Consider the following 20,097-nt stretch of genomic DNA (forward strand, 5'->3'; position numbering starts at 1 on the left):
TATAACCACAGGGGTGACATCCATCCTTCATCTTCACCATTCTCTACTGGCTAGAAGCCAGTCACGGGTACTGCTTGCACTCAAGGGGAGGGTGTGAATAATTTGGTGGGGTCGTATTTTCCACATTCACAAGTCTTAGGCCATTGCCAGCACCCCACTACTTCCCAGTCACTTCTGAGATTTGGAGTGTTGACCTAAATATAACAAGATGGAAGCCTGAGTGGGGTCAAGGGGAAAGAGGGACAGATGGTAGTAGGAGGAAGGAGAGGAGAAAACAGAAAGCGAGGCACTCTGCTCCCTTCACAGCACTGGAAAGTTTCCTGTTTCACGTAGGCATTGGCTCTCCAAATCATGGAGGCACAGTAGAGGGATGACATAGCTGGAAGCTACATTGGTTATTCTTGGTCCTCTCCATCTGCCTCGTATTTACTGTCAGTTCCTTCATAATTCTGGAATTTGGTGGTTAGTTATTTTTCAGTGTTGTAAGCTTTTTTTTTTTTTTTAAGTCTTCGTATCTATGTTAGTAAGAGGTTAGGGAAAACTGCCAGCCTCGTGATACTTTGAACCGGAGTCTCAACCAAGCCAGTCTCCAGCAGGCTTCCACTTCTGTCTTCTTGAGATGGTCCTGCTGCCTGGTTTCTGGCTCTTTTGGAGCAAATTCAAGGATGAATGCACACAGACTAGCTAACTGTGCCTCAGGACGCTGTGGGTATCAGAAGCATATCTGCATTGCTGGCAGCCATTTAATCCTCATGATAACCTAGTGAAGTAAATATTATTAAACCACTTTACGGAAGAGGAAGCAGAGGCTCTGACTAGACAAATAACTTCCCCAATGTCACAAAATCCGTAAGTGACAGAGCTTGGATTCAGATCACACTTTGGGTAACTCCAAAGCTCGTTCTGTCATGTCATGCTCTCAGGGTGGGGGAACGCCTCCTGGAATATTCAAAGGCATTTAGTAATAATCAACACATTTTTCCTATTCTTAATTCAGTCTATAATCTCAGAACCCTAAAGTAGTAATGAACTACAACTTTTCTGCAGTTGGGAGTTTTTTATGATGAAAATGGACAACATTCTCACTTCTAGGATTATACCACATTGCCTTTGTCCCACAGATTTTATACCTAAAACAAAGCAAGTCAAGTCAGTTTTTGAGGGATCTGATAGTCATACTGGGGCTTTCTCTTCAGCCACAACGTGAACCCCTTGTCTCATACCTCCCTGAAACAAGCCACTCTAAACACAAACATAAGCAAGTCACAGGTAGACTCCCCACTTGGTTCCTTCAGGAAACTCTTTAGGGGGCAGTGCATCCTGATGGGAAAGGACACGGATACTGGATTCAGAGTGTCTGGGTCCAAATCCTGGGGCTGTGTGCCCACCAGCTGCCTTGGCAGGAAGGTCCTGTGCTGGATGGTGGGATTATAATAGATATGCACTAGGTATAAGCTCTTAAATAGCTAACGATACCAAAATTTACAAAGATGTCTTATAAAACAGCAGACCACACAGCATACCCACAGGTGGAGACAGAGACTCCCCAGGTCCCTACAGTGTATCGCTGCTGACCACAAGCCCATCCCTGCTGACTGCCTGAGCTCCGTGCCTGCCTGCTAACTAGGTACAAGTAATTACCTGAAGCAAACCCCAGCACATTCCTAAGTGTTTATAGATCAGCAAAATCCATTTCTCTGGCATACTAGCCTCATTAGGCTTAAGATTCAGACCCGCCTTGGGTCCATTCCTGCAGCAATCTCGGGCAAGTCACAAAATCTGGCCAATCACCCATTGCCACTAGTACAGTAGTTCCCCTATGTGGTCCTGGGCCAGCAGCATCCATATCATCAGGGAACTTCTTAGAAATGCAAATTCTTCAGCTCCACCCCAGAAATACAAAATCAGAAACTCTGGGGATGAAACCCAGCCATCTGTTTTAACAAGCCCTCCAGGTGATGCTGAGGCCCACTGATGTGAGACCACTGCTCCAATACCTGGAGTTGTGAGAATGAGCTAAAATCATGCATCTGTTCTGCTACAATGTGCCTTTCTGTAGCACGAATCACCCCATCAGTGATTGGTTACAGAGGAATGATGCCAAGAGAATGTGAAAACTGCACACTAAAGTGTCATATTGCACTGTGAAAATTGCACATTGCTTTTCACCATATCGAAGGTGGGTTTTCCTAAGCAAGAGGAGCTGGAATAGCAGAAGTGGAACCATGACCTTCAATGGAAAAGGAAAAGGTCAGGGGCTCGGCTGCTACATCAGCAGCAGGAACTTTTTTGCTGTTTTCCAGGAAATGTAAGACTAGCACCTGTCTCCAGGGCTATCTTCTCCATTAGCCCACCCCAGCCTCTGAGCTCTCAGCTTGTGCGAGGTTTTCCTGCCGCCTGTGCTCTCCTTGACAGTAGCTCCATTTCCTCTGCCCTATCTCTGCCCCTGCCAGCACTGGTCTAAGAAACAATTACCAGCTTCTCAGCTCTATTACTTTTGTGGATTTTAATACCCCTGTGGCAGCTTCCAGCCACCCAGGTGCTGTCAAGGTGGTCCAAGCGACCTCCCCAGGTAGCAACGACTGCTTGGGCTCATCAGAGTTGCACGGGATTTGAATGGTCTATCTCGGCCCTATTTTTCCCATAAATCCTATTATTTTTTAATACGGAGGTTTGCAGACGGCAAGATTTTCTGGGAAGTGTTATTCCGTGTTACAAGAAGAAATGCCTGTATATGTAAAGTCCCTGGCACACAGTACAGACATAATAATTCTTATTATTAGTCCATGTCTGCCACACTTTGTCCTTGAAATGCTGACCAAAAAAAAAAAAAAAAAAAAAGGAGCCAAGAAAACCCTGCAGTGACAACTCCAGTGCAAAGCAAAGAAGCACCATGATAATTTTTATAATGAAAGGGTGAAGTTTTTACCCTCTTTGGCCAATATTTTGAATGACATTCATTTGGAGCAATTCCTTCTGCTTTCTTTCGTTTTTCTTTTTCCAGTTTGAGCAGCTTTTTCTAAGACATGGGGATATTTCCACTCCTACGCACTTAAATCCTTAATTACACTCAATCTCTTTCTTTGTGACTCTAGAAGATCAGGCACTCATTCTTAGAAATAGCCAGGTGGAGAGTAATTATCTTGGCCATAATTCCTGATGTTTACAGAGTATGGCACTCAGACTTAAAATCTCCAGTCACCTTTGCTGGCAGGGACCAGTTCAGTCTCCTCACCTGACAAGAATGGGAACTGAGGTCTGGCTCAAGGTCTAACAGCAGGATAGTCTGGCCAGGAAAGCCAGCCAGGTGTCCTGGCTCCTAATTCAGTATTCTGTCTCTTAATGTTTACTCTCTAGTCATGCCCTGCCTTATGAGGTCACTTCTAAATTGTTTCCTTAAACATGGGGTCACTGGTCAAAACTGGTAATCCATAGGTCAAATCTGGCCCACAGACATGTTTTGTTTGCCCATGTATTATCATAAAACTGGGAAATTTCACATTAAAAAAAGAATTTAGCTTCATTTAAAAATTCAGAACACCTGGCAACACTGAGCTAATATCCCCACATGGCAACAAGCAGCTAGAGCTACAATGCGTCTTCCCCTTTCAGCCAGGATGAACTCGCTCAATATTGCTACAGTCTCTACCACTCCCTGTAGTTTTACCCACATACACACACCTATCCTCACACAAGCACACACGTTCTGTGTTAGTCTGCTAGGGCTGCCATAACAAAGTACCACAGACTGGGGGGCTTATACAACACCAATTGGTTTTTTCACAGTTCCAGAGGCTAGAAGTCCAATATCAAAATGTCAGCAGGGTTGGTTTCTTCTAAGGCCTCTCTCTTTGGCTTGGTGGGGCTATCTTCTCCCTGTGTCTTCACATGGTCTTCCCTCTATATGTGTCTGTGTCCTCTTCTTGTAAGGACACAAGTCCCATTGGATTAGTCCCAACCTAATGCCCTCATATTAACTCAATTTCCTTTTTAAAGACTATTTCCAAAAACAGTCACATTCTGAGGTACTAGGGTTTGGGACATGAACATATAAATTGGGGATGGGGGGCACGGGACATAATTCAACCCATAACGTATTCCTTCCTCCTTCTATATTACCCGCTTGACCCCAAAAGCATTTGAACCTGCAACTGAGACAAGCAGTAGCACAGTTTGGTTTGTTATTTAACTTTCACAGCTCTGTGTCTTATATCATCAGGCAGCCCCTATACGAAGTACCTTAATGATGAAATGCATAAAGTATATTTCAAAGAGATGTAAAACTTTAAAGACAGCAAGACACTCAGAGACCATCTCCTGCAGTGGTTTTCAAACTATTTTTAAGTCACAGAACAAAAGTGAACTATTGATAGAAACTGATACATAAAATAGCTAAGCTTCATTCCTATTCTCCAAAATGGCTCCTAAGAAAGGTCCAGAAGATACTGGGCCTCCCAGCATGAAACAGGATTTGAAAACCGCCGATGTAATCCAAATCATTCGGTTTACAGATGAGAAACTTAAGCTCATCCACATGCCCAAGGCCACAGAGAGCCAAGAGCAGAGCAGGACCAGATGCCATGTCTCCTTCCCACGTAGGTTCCAAGGAAGTCATGGCATCAGTGGAACCGAACAAGATAGTTTGAATAATGTCATCGGGACAGGGAAGTCCTGATATTGTATTGGTGGGAGGGGCAGCCTGGAGCCCAGAGCTAGGAGTCAGGAGGCCCAGATACTAACTGTGCTTTGCCAGTACAGGCTGTGCAACCCTGAGGACGGAGGGCTTGACCCCTCTGTTCCTCCCCACGGGGAGCACAGTAGGATTAGACTCCACGGGCCCTAAGGTCCCTTCCGGTGTCAAAATAGCAGGGTTCCAGAATGCTACACTTAGAGCACCTCTGCTCATCTTTAGTTTTGCTCTGTCGGTACAAAGGACTCCGTGATAACTTCTCACCCCAGAGGCAAGTGTTCCAGTAATGGGCAGGCTCACCCTTCACACACCCAGAGCACCCTGCAGAGAGGGGTCCTCAGATCCGGTCTGCTGACCACCAGGGTGACTTGAAACCATGGGGTAAATCCATTTCTCCTGCCTTCACTAATCGAGGTCGTTTTAAAATTTGCATGTCCTCCAAACCGCACGGGGCCCAGACACGACGTTTGCCCGGGTTGTTTTTTTAGGAACTTAGAGTCAGCTGTGTCCAGTTCAAGCTAAGCCAGTTAAGACTGGATAGGACCATCCCCCACTACACACGCAACTGGGCATGCACGAGTGTCCGCTCTGTGACCTCTTGAACGTGCAGAGGCCCCTGGCCTAGTTACACCTGAGCGGAAGGACAATTATTGCACTTTTCCCCACCTTTCTCCAGGTCCCCAACTTCTTCCAATCGCTGCTCCCCACGCCTCTGACCGCCCTGCTGCTTTATTGGTGATCCCGTAAATACCCCCAGTCCCTGGCTTTTAGGGGGAGGTGGGTTTCAGATTTGTTCTCCCGTCTCCTCGCTCGGTTGAGTTGTGAGTAAGCTCTCTCTTTGCTGCAAATCTTAGCGTTTTTGCTGCGCACTCGGCAAAACGGAACTTGAACTCTTGAGTCCCGCTTGCTCTCGTAGAAAAGAAAAGCCAAAAGTGAAGAAGGCATTCCACAGAAGAAATACTGCTATCTGACCCTCTCTTTTCTCCGTAACGTGAACTAGGAAGTTTGCCCTACAAGGAAAGAGGAAAAAGGGAGGGTGGGCGGAATTGCTGTGCTATTTGGGAACTGTAGTTTGGAACTCTGAAGTAGAAGTGGCAGGAATTTGTTCTCCAACTAACACTCCAGTGATGATCTTATTTCATGAGGTTGCCCATCGTGGACCATGTTAATTCCCCCAAGTAACTAGTAACTCATTTCGAGCCAAAACCTATGGTTCCAAACATCCAAACTTTGGTTACCACCAGCACCCATGTGCTCTTTTTCCTCTTTTCTGACATTTCCAGCCTCCATGCAGGTAGCTGTAGCCGGAGAACTGAGTTCTGGCCAGTGGAACAAGGACCAGGTGTTCTGTGTCTCTTCCAGGCCTGGCCCATAAGAGCCTCTCCCGTGTGATCCTTGCTCTCTCCTCTTCCGCCAGCAGCTTGGAAAGGCCTCTAGAGACAGGAGGACACGGCCTAGGGCCCAGAATGACTTCACGGAGCAGAGACCTACACCCACCCACATCCCCACTGGCTTGGGATGGGGGCAAGAAGTAACTTTTCATTCTGTGTAGTCGTCGGGATTTGGGAGTTACCTGTTTCGGTAGCTAGAACTATTTAGTTCAATACATGCATCCTGTGAAGTGCAAGAAAAACCTACTCCTTTACACTTGCCAGACCTTGAAATATTTGAGGCTAGTGCTCATCTAAAGGTGACAGGGTGGGCTTCCCTGGTGGCGCAGTGGTTGAGAATCTGCCTGCCGATGCAGGGGACACGAGTTCGAGCCCTGGTCTGGGAGGATCCCACATGCCGCGGAGCAACTAGGCCCGTGAGCCACAACTACTGAGCCTGCGCGACTGGAGCTTGTGCTCCGCAACGAGAGAGGCCGCGACAGCGAGAGGCCCGCGCACCGCGATGAAGAGTGGCTCCCGCTTGCCGCAACTAGAGAAAGCCCTCGCACAGAAACGAAGACCCAACACAGCCATAAATAAATAAATAAAAATTAAATTCTCTTGAGTTTAAAAAAAAAATAAAAATAAAGGTGACAGGGTGATAACCTCTCTTCTCCCTTAGTAGCTTCCTCCTTTTGACTTTTCCTGATTCATGTGATTCCCCAACATGCTATCCTGAACACACTGCATCAGGACAGGGTTCGCATGGAAGAACTTACTGATAGTCTTTTTCTGGCTAAAGTTTCCAAAAGCCTAAGCTTTTGGTAGGTCAGAGAGGAGTCCCAACATATTTAGAATATTTGGGAGAAATATCATCAGTGACAGGAAGATGATGGGACCAGAGTTTCTCCACTCTCAAGATAGAAAAACATTCCACAAGTCTCAACCAGAGTCCCACGGCTGAATTAAGTCTTAATGCCCTAAGAGATCCGTTGCACCTTATGCAGTAACTTTTCTCTGACACATCTAGAGTGATACTAGTTATTTATCATCCTTGGGGGAATTTTAAAAACTGCTTCTGAGGAAGGACTGTTTAGATGAGGAATTCTATTTAAAAGCTGCTTAGAGGAAGGGAAAGGAGGGTAAAGAGAGTGGAGGCATTGAAGGATCCTACAGAGCGGAGGGAAAAGTGCCAGGGAGAGCTTCCCTGGTGGCGCAGTGGTTGAGAATCCGCCTGCCAATGCAGGGGACACGGGTTCGAGCCCTGGTCCGGAAAGATCCCACATGCCGCGGAGCAACTAAGCCCGTGTGCTGCAACTACTGAGCCTGCACTCTAGAGCCCACGAACTACAACTACTGAAGCCCCAGCACCTAGAGCCTGTGCTCCGCAACAAAGGAAGCCACCACAATGAGAAGCCCGTGCACCGCAACGAAGAGTAGCCCCCGCTCACCACAACTAGAGAAAAGCCCGCGCACAGCAACAAAGACCCAACGCAGCCATAAATAAATAAATAAATAAAATTAAAAAGAAAAAAAAAGTGCCAGGGAGCCAACAGAATGCCAGGTACACGTGGCAAAGGAGCCTGGCCTTGCCGAGTGCTGCAGGCATCAAGGTCCGTGGGAGGAGTAGCACAGTGGCAAGTTGCAGGCACCTTCGCAGAGATCCTGGCCCTCAGGGGCTCCGAGGCAGTGGGAGTGCACTCACTCGAAGGAGGGAGGCTGGGGGAGGGAGGCTGGGGGAGGGAGGCTGGCGGAGGGAGGGCCCGCCGTAACCCGTAGGACCAGTTATTAAGGATTCTATGGGGCAATGAACATCTCCATGAATACCTTTGAAGACAACTCAAGAACTTGCTAAAATTCCCACATCTTTTCACCCACAGGCCAGGTATTCAGAAGGCCTAAGATGATGAAGCCAGGTACTGTTCAGTGAAGGCTTCCCACTGCAAAGTCTTGAGATAAACAGCTTCTTCCCCAGGCTGGTTTTTTTTTTTTTTTTTTGGCTTTTTTTCCCCCTCTGTTGCCAAAGAGCTTCTCTAAGACACTAGCAAAGCCCATCTTCAAATGCAAAAGCAGTCTTTGGCCCTCCTAGAAGACCCTGCCAGACGACCAGTGCACTCCTGACAGGATGTGGTTGTTCCCTCATTTTATTTTTTTCCAGGGGAATCTCCTTCCTTCACGTCATCAGACTCCAGAACTATGCCCAAACAGCAGTTCTGCAATAAACGTCAGGAGAAGGCTTTGCTCTAGAGATTCCTAACGAGGAACAAATAACCGTGCACAGGGCTGGCACATACACTGCCGAGAGTTAATATTTAGTGGAAAGATTTTTTTAAATGAAGTAAAAAAATGTTAGTTTTTCAGCAAAAGTCGGTATTAACTAAAGTGCTCAATGTGGGAGTCACGGTCATCTCTCCTGAAGTGTGCACAGCACACATGAAATGGATAATTACACGTATAACTTGTGAAGGATTGCATTTTAATTGGGATGTGGGAAAACAGGAGAGAGCAGCCCAACCCAAGTCACCTAAAGCCTTGAGAGAAGATTAAAGGAGTTGCGATGGTTTCGTTCTGGTGCTGAGAAAGCTAAGGGAAAGCTACGTAGCTGTTTTCAAACACCGTAAAGTTTAGTGCCAGGACACAGTTCTTCTGAACTCAGGCCCTGGCCCTTCCCAACTCAAGAGTGCTTGAACTCCTTCTGGCTGAGAACTGCTCTCCTAAGTGGAAAGTCGAGTCATACGCTCTCCCGTTCCCCTGGAAGCTTCCCCCTGAGATCCCCACGTTGCTCCTGCACCACTATCTCCCCACCCCACCCATTAAGTTAGCGTCGTCGCTGACTCCCGAACTCCCACCTACCCAGTGCCCAGGGCCCTACCGAGCCTCATGCCCCACTAACCTGCCCTTCGGCGCTCCGAGCCCCGCCCCCTTTGGGATCCTCTTCACTTCTTGCCTGTAGTTTTGCCACAGCTGCCTCACTGGCCTCCCTGCCTCTGGTGGCTTCCCCAGCCCACCCATCAACCCATCTCCACGCTGCCACCCAAAACAGAAACGTAAGGGTATCGCTCCCCCACGTAAACAGCTGCAGTGGGCTTTCTGCAGGCTTAGAATTTTTCAAAACAGTATTTTTTAAAATATCTGCCTTGGCTCCTTTTTGCATCCAATCTCCTTCGCTTTGTTCTCAAGCTCCTTTACAACCTGACCCATGCCCACCTCCCCTCTCATTTGCCCCACAGGATACTCGGCTCCAGGCTATTCCATCGTCACAATTCCTTGAACATCCTGCTGCTTCACTGTCTTTTCTCTTGCTAATCCCGAGGCCTGGAATGCCATTCTTATCTCCTCCCAGTGGTAGAATCTGAGTCATTTTTCACAGCGCGGGTCAAAACTCCTCTTCCCTCTTAGGCCTTCCGGAACCTAAGCAGAACCCCTCACTTCCTCCTGTGATCCCCATAGTGCTCGGCCCTGAAATAGCACTTGTCACGTGCCATGATTACTTGTGTACATTTTTGTCTTGCTCACTAGACTGTCAACCTCTTAAAAATAGGAACCGTATCTTAGTTATCTGGGTTTTCCCCCAATACTTTGCACAGTGTCTGGTATATAGCAAATGTCTGATAATGGTTGAATGAAAGAATAAGCTCCCAGTTCAAAGAGTCTCCAGTTTACCTAACATACCCAGCCTGGCTGGGATCTGGGAGTGCTCAGCTTGGAGGAAGAGGCAGGATTCCAGGAAAGGGTTAATAGGAAGTGAGCTACAATTGCCCGTAATGGCTCCTGCCGGGCCTACTTTTACATCCCAGTGTCTGGATCACAGCTGGCAGTTTCTGCCCTGTCTATTCCTAAGTGTCATAACTGGAGCAAAAGTCCTTCACCAGCCACTCTGGCCACACCACAAACACGTGGGTTGGAAAGCAGGGACTGACTGCCTCCTTCTTTTCAGGTTCCTATGGATACCGTGCCACCACTGATCCACTGGGATTCATCTGTGTGGGCAGCTGCCACTTCCGGACTGCAAATACACAGTGAACAGTCAGGGAGGGGAGGAGGGGAATGGAAAGGGCAAGTAGAGGGAGGGCGAGAAAGAATTGAGAGAGAGCATATGGGCAGAAGCGCAGAGGGAGGAGGGTTTGGTATTTGTTCCTGCAGAAGATAGGATGTATTTGCAAAGCAAGCATAATTTTTTAAGTTCCTTTTGCTAAATATAAAATGTGAAAATCACCAATGGAAGACTGTCTTCCTTTCTGCAGCCAGGATACAGCTCCTGGATATATTTTGATCAGAAACCTCTAGATACATGCTTCACAAACATAATTAGGCAGGCAAGCATTCTGACATGTGCGTATTTAACTAAGAAGCAAATTAGGCAGCCAATCTGTAAAAGTGTAGTATGGTGTCTTTTTCTCCCTTTTGATCATTTCATTGATTGAACACAGACATTTATGCATGCCATAATAGTACTTTATATAGTTGGCTCTTTATAAAGAAATTTTGCCTAGAGCTTCACAACAACCCAGTGAGATAGGCAAACTGGATATTACTGTCTTGTCTCCTGATGAAGAATCGGAGATAGTTCATTGCTCCCCAGCTGCTCAGTGGAGGGAGAACTCCACTCCAGAACTCCAGCTTCCAAGACTGGTGTGCCCATCCCCACATTCTCCACCTCCTGCCTCGTCAGGCTGCCAGCTGAGCCCCAGGCTACTTCTCAGTTTGAGCACAAAAGATAAAGAAAGAGGAAATGGGTGGTTTGGCTTGGGATGGGCAAGTTGACAAAATTTTTATAGTTTCCTGGTCTTTTAAAACTCCACATTAAAGTAAATACATGAATTATACTCCAATAAAGATGTTTTAAAGAAATAAAATAAAATAAAGTAAATACATGCATGTCCAATCATCAAACCACTGGCTTATAACTTAACTTATTTTCTCTGAATATATAAATTTGGCTCTCTTGACAATGCATTCAAGATTTCTGCACGTGGTTCCTTGAGTGGATCAATCTCCAGAAGCAAGGTCATGATTTCTGTCCCCATGGGGGCCGGTTGATTTCTTTGCCCTCTCCCACACCCACCACAAAAACCCTGATAAGACGGGAAAAATCCATCACCATTGACAAGCACAACTCAGAGCATACGCTGGACTACTGGTGAGGCAGCAGGGTCCTGGGTGGAAATGGGGCCTCGTCTACAATCCCATAGCACTCTGGACACGCCTCCAGGATGGAACCTACCACTCTGCTGTGACTGTATATCCACTTATCCATGCCTCTGACAAGGGAGTAATAGTTCTTAAACTTATGCCCATGGATAATTGATGGATCCCTTGCAATTGAATTTTTTGCTCAGATAGAAGGTCTGTACTTTTCACCAGATTCTCAAAGGAGTGTAAGAGAGGTTTAAAAAAAAAAAAAAAAAAAAAAAAAAAAGCAGCTCTGCTCTGTAAGCGCACCGAGCTTAGGTTTCTCCAGTGTCTACCACAGTGCCTGTCATATCAACAGTGCTGGCTGGCTGGACGCATGCATACCTGGCTCTGCGTTTCTCTGTCAAGCCCTAATTCCACAGTTGACCCAACTACCATGCAAACTGAATGATGCACTAGACAGGACCCAATCAATGAGACAGAATCTTGGGAAGAAATATTTGAAATGGAAAATATTTTTCTCTCAAGCGCTATAAAATGTGACGTGACGACGCACACTCAATGTTGTTCTTCCCATCTTCCCATCCGTTTACTCTATCACCAAGCAAAAAAGAGGACCCGAGTATCATCAAATGCAGCAAAGCATATAGAGAAATTATGTGGCATGTGATCTTAGTCCTGACTCATTATACACTTTACATTTTATAGCTGTTTCCCCATCAGAATTATAAATCTCCGTACACACAAAACCATTAATTTTAAATGGAGCGTATCAGAAAATCACAGCTCAGCAAAATAGGGCTTTTTCTTGACAAATACTGAATAAGTTATATACGCACATTGTGCTTTTAGAGACTGTCCAAACTGCGGGGTGATTTGAGACTTCAGTCCCTCCTGAGCGCTGGACTGATTTCAAGAAGATAATTAAAGTCAATGGTACCTGGCGTATGAAATCAAACACCCATCCTCTACTCTCTGGCTTTGGTAGATAAAAGATAATAAACCTGTCATAAACCAAGACAAAGGGCCACCAGGGAGTGACAAAGCACTCTCAGGTTGAAATGTTGGCAGAACAGGCAGTGGAGATAGAGGATTGGTAAACATGCCAATCCTCCCGCTAACCTCAACTGAACAGCCTGGAAGGAAAACTGGCCGGGCCCTTCAACATGCTGGCAAGAGCCAACCCCCGACAGCCTGGAAAAGAGCAGAGAATGGGAGAAATGCGCTGGAGAACAGTGCTCTTCTGTCCTACCAGCACCCCACATCCCCACGGCCACAATCTGTCACTGGATATTTTCATGCTGCTATCAATAAGCTGTATACAAAAACTACCTGGAGGCGGACTCTGACGCTGGCATTAAATACCAGAGGGGATAAAGTATCCCGCCAAGGACACACTTTTACAACCCTACATTCCTCTACCAGTGATCTGTATTCTTTTCCTTGTCCGATTAGAAAGAGGCGGCAGGGTACAATGGATGGATTGAATAACAAATCAAAAGTCCTAAGGTCTGATAATGTTTTTCCACCACCAGACAAAAGACATCCTAGGATTCAGGAGGTCAATTCAGCTTATTCCTTACACCATTTTGATAAGAAGAAGGAGAATTCTTTGTAGTTTATTACCTCATTTCTACATTATCTTATTTATCTTCACAACTCCGCAAAGTAAGCAGAACTGGTAGTATGGTTCTGAGTGTGCCGATAAGAAATGGAAGATCAGAGACTTTGAGTAGCTTGCCTGGGTTCACATAGCAGTTTTGAGAGCCAAGTCCCAAGTTTTCTGACTCCAAGTCCAGGGTTCTCTCCAACATAGTCTTTTCCTAGATGGTTGTAAGAGCTCTGCTCCCCCTTAAACAGCAGCTCAAATGCTCAGATAACCCTTATACTAGCAAGTCATCTTATAAGTGAAACTTTTATACAGGGGACCTTTTAGCAATTTGATAGGTAAATCCTTTGGGCAGATACAAAAGGTACTCATTTGGCACTGTATTCTGTTCTCTCTATAATGGTCTAGAGTAAGCTTTATTTTTAGTAGTTTAATTACAAAATATAGCCACACTTATTAATGTTACCTTTATGACTTTAGTGCAATTATCCAGCCTAATCTATGGCCTTTGAAAATTTTTAAAACATTTGAAAGGCATTACTAACGGAAAACTTGCATTATTCATTCAGTTCAAGAAATATTTATTGAATGTCTACGAAGCATTATCCATGCATTAAGAAGACAAAAGTGGTCAAGAATAGGTCCCTTCTGTAAGGAGCTTAAAACAGAGAGGAAGTCAAATAAAAACAGGGAAATGCATATATTGAACGAAGAAATACATTGGGACAAGGGCAGAAGGTTCTGAAAGCACAGAGAAAAGGCACTTAATTCAGTGTTGGAGGTCAGAGAAGGCTTTCCAGGAGGAATAACATCAATGCCAATAATTCAGGAGAGTAGGATTTTGCGGAACTTTTCTAGCCTCAACTATACCTCTAGGGCCACTGGGGGACACTGAACAACATTTAATGAAGCACACCATGCCTTTTCCCAGTTCCTCGCTTTAGCCACACTATCCCCTTAGCCAGAATATCTTCTCTTGAATTTGATTCTGATATCATCTTTTTCATCATTTAAGGCTCAGCTTTAATGTTGCCTTTAAGAAGCTTTCTTTGATCTTATTTTAAGAAATAGAACTGGAACTAAAAGATTCTAAACACAAGATTCAAGTTCTATTACATTTCCCTTGACCTTTCAGTCCCTCAGTTATATTATCCTTAATAGATCACAATGTCCATTCTTTAACATTTCAAGGATAAGTCACACTGTACACCACTTGAGTGTTACTGGGGAAGCCTAAAGAGGGAAAATTATGGCCAATCCTAAATTCTTCCAAGGCTTGTGTTATTACAGCATCTTGGTCTTTACCCAAAGCCAAGGAGTAAGAGAGCCAAAGCTCTTTCAGTTCCGTTGGATCCCAGTTGGGATATATGAGGTAGCCTGAAGGATAACCACCATCTGAATCCTTGGCCAACTGGTGGCAAATCTGGGTGAAAACATGTCAACATGGCATTGCAGAAGACCTCAATTTTTTCAGTCTAAAATTATATACTGGTTCTTTTGGCCATCATCAAATCTTTACAAATGGGACCAAGAGAACTTTCTTCAGAGATACGATAGGGACTAAAGAGAGAAACAGTATTCATATTACAGAGTTTTGCAAACTCTCCGGATGTCCTAACAATGAGTTACAGATGCTTAATCCTAAATTAAGAAGCTAAATATAATGTGGACTCTACAAGTGGTAATTTTCTATAATTTGAGGAAAATAGTTGGTAGCTCAATCCCCACTAGAAATGGCTGGCAATGGTTCTGCTCTGTTAAACATCTCTGTCAGCTTTTTATAAGGACCAGATCATCCAGAGAAGAACAAGAGATTTTTAATAAAATTAATCAAGAAACTGTAATTTGAATTTTCCTCTGGACATGCAGGTATTATTTTATAACAAGAGAAGTAATAACAAAATCACGGGACCTGTATTCATATCTGTACTCATTCCATCGAACCATTTCTTGGCTTTTCATATTTTGTATTATTGCCTTGTTCTCCTTTGTTCTGAAAAGAAGCTTCATCAGTTTTCCTGTGGCATGCCATTTTATCTCCTTATTCTTCTGGCAGTAAGATATCAGCCTCTTATTAGCACAGCAACTTACAACAATGATTCTTTGTTCCCCCCCCCCAAAAAAATGCATGAATAGTACATTATTAAAATAGAGAAGGAAGTGTGTTTCGTTTCATTTGTTATTTACTTAGTGAATGTTGCCATGGAACTAGGTGCTTTACAAAAGACAAAGTGAAGCAATAATACAGTGCACTTGGTTCTTGGATTTATCATGAGGATCTGAGTATTTAGCAAACTACCAAACGGTGACTTATAAATCAATTCACTTCAGGTAGGATGCAAATGTGCCTTTAAATTTATAGTCAACTTTATGGAACCTCCATGTCACCAAGCACTGTATAAACTACCTTGCTGGATCTCCGAGGGCTTCTGAGGAAAGGTGAAACCAAAATGGGGGTGGGCGTAGGAAAGATGATAGATGAGTTTTGAAAAAAAACAGCCAAAAAAGGTAACAGAAGAGAAACTGGGAAACAAAGCTACAGCAATGAATTTCATAGTCAACTGACAGTTAACTCCAGATTCTAAATCAAATGCATACTTAACGGCTGTCAGGGTAAATGTTTTACTTATCTCAAACTGGCTCTTATCTATGTCTAACACACTTGTGACATCTGAAACTGTTTTTTCCTGCATGGGAGAAAATTTCTGTATATTTTTTAAAGATATTAATAACCTAGATTGTACTTTTATATTCACAAAGCTGAAGTCTGTTTCATCCTAAATAATAATCACATATAATTTGCCACACACCATCTTGATGTGAAGGTTGAAATCAGGAAAACCACATTAATTCAGATCCCACTAAATTCTGCATTTGTGGGAAGATAAGCAGACATCAGTAGAAGATTATGCTTGTGGGTTTTGTCATGGCCCAAAGAGGGTCACACCTGTGAGGGGCAGAGACCAAAGGCAATGGGCAGCTGCCATTTGGGGGACCCTGACACTGGGGACACAGGGTTGCCTCTGCAGATCTTCACAGACAGGGTCCTCACACCTTTTCTCTTGGGAAGATTCTGGTGAGTCCTATGCTCAGCAATAAAAGGGAAGCAGAGAGCCTACAGGCAAGTGTTCCAATCGCTATTTCAGAACCAGGTGCCAGAGACCAAGCCTCTGCAGGGGGAGCTCGGCTTCAGCCTGAGATCTGCTGCCATCCACCACCAGGCTCCAAGCCCTCTGGGTCTGAGCCGGTGGCTGGGGCCAGAAGAGGTCTGCTGCCTGCGGGCTGAGCAGCCCCTGGGAACTAGCAGTCCACATTGTGCCCACGGCTGGAGGGTATACAATCTGGATAAATCCCAGCCTGGTGGAATACCAGGCAACATTCCACTCGCAGGGAGGACCTAGGAGCCTCTAGGGGGACAGCTCATTCTAAGAGAGGAGAGAGCGGGGAATAGGGCAGAAGAAAGTAACAGAGCCCTGGTTACTTTCTATCCAAAGAAGGCAGTGGGAGGCGGCATGGGCTTGCAGCGTCTTGGTTGTTACACCAGCCCTGGCCCAATCCCGTGGGCCACGTGATCAGATCCCAGGTGAGAGAAAGAGGTTATGACCAAATTCTAAGACAGCTGCCTCAATAAATGCTTTAGCTCCGCGGAGCCCCTGTCTCACATTGAGCGCAGCATAACGTTAAAGGGAGGGAGCCTTCTCCCCCGTTCCACAGAGATTACTGCACCCTCTGAGCCCAGCTGAGCCCACCAGAGTCAGCAAGAGAAGCTCCACGGCCAGAGAAGAAAGGCAGCCCTGGGGGTCAACCTCTCCCTCGGGACCCTCAGAATTACTCGAGGGAGAAAAGAGGACATTATTAGAGCACTTATGAGAGCAGTTTGAGAAAAGAGTGTTTGAGGTTATGTTTCAAATAACTTTATATTTCTGAACATTTACAATTTCCTCCCATCTGCAATTTCCATTATCGTCTGTTTCAAAACAAGTAAATGACAAGGGACTGCATATTTGTCTTCAGAGAACATAAGGAACAGGTAAGACCAAGACCCACTCCACAAACATATTTGGCAGGAGCAGAACAAAACAATGCAGCGGATTGTTGGTGGGGAAAAAGGTAACAGACTAAGATTTTAGGTCCTGCATGAAGAAAGAAAGCAGAGTTTGCAGACCCTGAAGATCCCCAACAGGGCTTGCCAAGAAAAATAATAGAAATATTCTAAACATTGGGATGGGAGAGGGAATTTTCAAATTTTATAGAGGAGCAGATTCTATACAACCATTTAGTGGGATTTGTTCTCCCATTCAAACCAACATACTTATTTACAAATAAATAATTCGTACATAGAATTTGGCCAAATAGTAGATTTTTCTTTTAATCTCCTACATACAAACACCTATTAATGGCTTTTGACAAAATGATAATTCCAAGTCCCTATAGGCCCTCTATTGCCAATACTTTAGAGCCATTAGTTGAGTTACTATGGAGGCTTTAAAGTACTAGAATCACATTTCTTCTGGCATTCAGACCCTTATGGAGATTCAAACAGCTCTTTCCAGCCCTCAAGACCAATTAGGGAGGTGATACTGTGTTCGAATTCAGACTGCAAGAGGTTTCTCTGGCAGGTCGGGAAACCGAGTCCAAAAACAATGCAACCCCTAAAAGCAAAAGGAGTTGTGCATTTGTGTCTGGACCCAGCAAAGCACTCAGGAAACGTACAGCCTCCTCTTGCTCTGCTTGGTTTTCCCGAAAGAACAATACTGTTCATGATGAGGGTATTGTTTATGGATGATGCAAAGTCACCTTACTCTTTCTTCTTCCGTCTCTAACTTGGCCTTTTCTGCTCGAGTCCTTTGCAGCGTCTAGGCAGTGATCTGTGATGGCTGCTGTTCTCCAGTTGAGAGTGGGGACCCTACAAGGCAGGAACCACACAGTAGGATTACCTCAATTAAACGCACAGACTTCAGGGTTGGAGAAATAAATCAACAATTGTATACGTGGTCCCTCTGCCAAACAAGATTTCTGTTTTCCTATTCTGTGCTTCCTTCTCCTTCCCAGTTCTCTCTCACCTATCCGGGCCTCACTTATCTTCTCATGCTATTCCTCCCTTTAGTTGGGCTGCCCAGACCCCGCAGCAGGCTGTCTCCACACTGACACTCAGACCAGGCAGAAATAACAAGAGCCCTCGACTCGCCTTTTTTACTCCTTTGCCTGTAGCTCTCACCCTCCCTGTTTTATGTCTCTTGACTTGCTCCCAGGGAAGTTTTATGCTTTCAAAATGCTCCCACGTTCCTTATCTGTATCCAGTGAGTTAGCTTTCAGAGCCATGAGTTCGGGCTTAAAAATTAATGTGCTCACGTGGCAAAGTTCCCGTGTTAATTATGTCGCCTGTTCCTAAAACAGGTAATAAGATAGATTCAGAAATACACAAGGATATTATGGGTAGCATAGCATCTTCTTCAACTTCTTTCAAACCCCCGTTCTTCCCCAGCTGTGGGAAATAGAACCGCTCGTGGCTTCTGGCTCTCATACAGAATTAAGAGCAAGAAGCAGAACATGAGAGACCTACTATGTCCAAAAAGGAATTGGTCAGGATCCAAGAGTCCCCTAAGGATGGGATCTACAAAAAGCTGAGCAATTGATTCCATCCATCCACTGATCCATCTCTCTGCCTATCTGGCTAGCTCTCTATCTTTTTTACACATATAAGGGGCATCGGGCTGTTGAGAATTAAATTTGTCTGCCTGTTGGACAGAGTTTAATTTTCTTGCCCTCCACACCGCCCTCCCTGGGGTTGTATCGGATTCCTCTCCTCTATCCTACTCTGTGGATCATAATGATCCCTACCACTTTGTACTGGAATTGTTAGTAGCTATCTGTGTCCCTATAGACCATAATTCTTTTTTTTTTTTTTAATTTATTTATTTATTTATTTATGGCTGTGTTGGGTCTTCATTTCTGTGCGAGGGCTTTCTCTAGTTGTGGCAAGCGGGGGCCACTCTTCATCGCGGTGCGCGGGCCTCTCACTATCGTGGCCTCTCTTGTTGCGGAGCACAGGCTCCAGACACGCAGGCTCAGTAATTGTGGCTCACGGGCCCAGTTGCTCCGCGGCATGTGGGATCTTCCCAGACCAGGGCTCGAACCCGTGTCCCCTGCATGGGCAGGCAGATTCTCAACCACTGCACCACCAGGGAAGCCCTAGACCTTAATTCTTAAAGGCAGACTCTTGCTCTCTCCCTGCACCTTTGTAACCTGGAAAGTCACAATGAGTAGCTGCCAAGGGATCCCCCACTGCTAAAGGGGAGAGACCGAGAACGCAGGCAACTGTGAGGATGCGAAACGGGAGATGGAGAAGAATAAGGACTTCAGGAGGGCAGGCTCAGTCCGATGCACTTGTTTTTTGATCAACATAAAGATGACTTCCAGAAAAATCTTACCATCTACTTTAACCATCTAGTTTTGTTTCAAATTTTAAGAAATAATGATGTAAATAATCATTGAAAAGCATCCTGGTTTAAAAAAGCACAGGATACTTGACAAGTTTGTACCCATTTCTGCATGCCTCTTCTCCAGTTTACTTCTTTCTTTTCTTCTGTTGATGTCAAGGATAAACCTACATAGGAACACTAGGCTGGCTGACTCGTAACACAGACTTGAAGTCTCAGGCACATCTTAATCTCTCTTATATGCAATACAGTCTCCTAGAAACAAAGGCAACTAGATTGTAGCAGCCACCTCAGAGACGTGCTCATCGGACTCATGCCTGTTTTAATATATGTTTCTTAATTATTCATCAGCAAGACATAAAATAGTTCATTATGAGAAGAGATCTCATTTGGATGTTAATTTGCAAAAAAAAATCAGGAAGACGTTTGAATAAATTATTTTTGTAAGTTTATGTACATAAAATATCTTCTAAAATTTCAGAAAAATGGTGAATAAAATCTTCTTGGGAAGAATAATCCACAGGCAATAACCCTGACTTGAAATAATTTTATCACAGTCCATCTTCTGTGAGCTTGTTTAGCAATCTAAAGGGTGAAATTAGACTGCATTTTGAACTACTTATATACATCATTTGAGACGATGGGAAAGTAATTTGAAGAATTTGGAGCCTGGTGACGAGTTTCCATTGAAGTTGGGAAGGGGGTGGCAGTAGGAACTGAATTTGAGATAACTGGGGTTCTCTCCGAGGAGTCCAAATATTGATAAAGCTTCTGTGTTGAATAATTAGAGATGCTAACCTCAGAGAAAGATGGAGGGACGTCGTCAGGAACCCCTGGACAATTAAAAAGCCTGTG

The sequence above is a fragment of the Balaenoptera ricei genome, chromosome 3 (genome assembly GCF_028023285.1).
Source record: "Balaenoptera ricei isolate mBalRic1 chromosome 3, mBalRic1.hap2, whole genome shotgun sequence".
Classification (NCBI taxonomy): domain Eukaryota; kingdom Metazoa; phylum Chordata; class Mammalia; order Artiodactyla; family Balaenopteridae; genus Balaenoptera; species Balaenoptera ricei.